Raw genomic sequence first — 1,614 nt, 5'->3', positions numbered from 1 at the left:
TGTGCTGGTCTGGGGTCCCAGGTGAGTGGGTATCTGGTGCGGCACCTGTTCCAGCCCAGTCTCTACCATCCACATATGGCAACAGAACTGAGCTCGAGTGGACCAGGTCCAGGGAACCACAGCCGTCAGGGCTGATGGGACAGGACATCCCAAAAAGCAGCCCGGACAGATGATGGTTGGGGAAGAGGAGGGGAAGAGTCTGCAGAGAGACAGAGATCTGCATTTTCCTGAGGTTGTTCAGACACCCCATGGGCCCTGGGGCACATTCGTGGGCCTGTCCTCTCCCTTGACTGCCCATGGCCCCAGTCCAGGAAGGCTGCCCTGAAGCTTCACTGCAGACCCACACACTGTGTGCTCAGAGCCCTGCCCCCGCCCCCTGCACACGCTCACCCCTCCGCCTGCTTCAGGCCCTGCATTCCTGGGGTCCAGCGTATTTTTGTGGGTGGAAAGAGAATGGGCATGGAATTCGCCCCCACACTCACCCATCACTGGGCTCTAGTTGGCAGAGGCTGGTTCCACCCCTGCAGCCCTCACCTGTCAGGGCCCCTCTCCTCAGCTACAGCTCAGCAGGTCTGGACAGCCTTCCACCCTGTCCCTGCAGCCCAGGCCCATGTAAGCCTGCCCTGGTCCCAAAAAACCTGCCCGCACCTCTGTCCACAAACCCTCCAAGTACCCCGTTGAGCATCCATCTGTCCTTGCCAGGACCTGCCAGCCCGGTGCGGTCCCAGGCAGTGCCCAGGGATTGGCAGCGGTGAGCTGTGAAAGCCAAGTCCCATCCCACCGGCACGGGCAGACCTCAGGTGCCCGCAGCCTCCTGGGACTTCACTGTTGGGAAAATAAAGATGGAGGTGGCAATCAGGTACCCAGCCTCAAAGCCACTGGGGCTTCTTGCCCTGAGGAGTGATATGTATATGTACACACTTATATGCATGTATGAGCTGTGCACACATGTGCTTGTGCACTCGTGTGTGTGCACAGGTCTTCACGAAGGTAGGGCCATGCTGGGTGAGGTGGCGCCCAGAGGTCTGGTGGGTGGGACCTTGCTGCTGCCCCATCCCTGCTTAGCTTAGCTGCTCCCGTGGGCGGGAACTGGTCCAAGAGGGAGAAACCCGTGAGAACCCCCAGCCTGCTCTGCCCTAAAGCTGCAACTGTTTCATGTGGTTCCAACTCATTTAGTGTATTATCCAGGATTTCAAAGAGCCATTAGCAAGACAATCCCTCAGTCCCTGGTTTCCACCTGAATCTGGGCCAACGTTAGGTCCTCTGCCAGACAGGTAAACCCGCACACACATGTACATGCACACACGTGCACGCACACACACATACACAACTTGAAAGGAACTTGTCGCCACCGTTACCCTGGAGCAAACAGGAGTCAGGAGGACCAAGGCAGGACATGAGGTCAGTGCCATCAACACAGTCACACACACAGCTGGCCATGCAACCATGGGGGCCCAAGGGGCAAGCACCGAGCACCCACCACCTGCACTCTGCGAGATCTGCGCTCTGGTCTTGATTCCTCCAGGCCCACCCTACCCCTGCGCCAGTGGCTGATATCTGACAGGGTTAGTGTTGCCAAGAGCCAGCGGCAGGAGCTGAGGAGGTGAAGGGGCT

Source organism: Plecotus auritus (assembly GCF_963455305.1).
Source record: "Plecotus auritus genome assembly, chromosome: 2".
In the NCBI taxonomy this organism is placed as follows: Eukaryota; Metazoa; Chordata; class Mammalia; order Chiroptera; family Vespertilionidae; genus Plecotus; species Plecotus auritus.
This window is presented reverse-complemented; position numbering follows the sequence as displayed.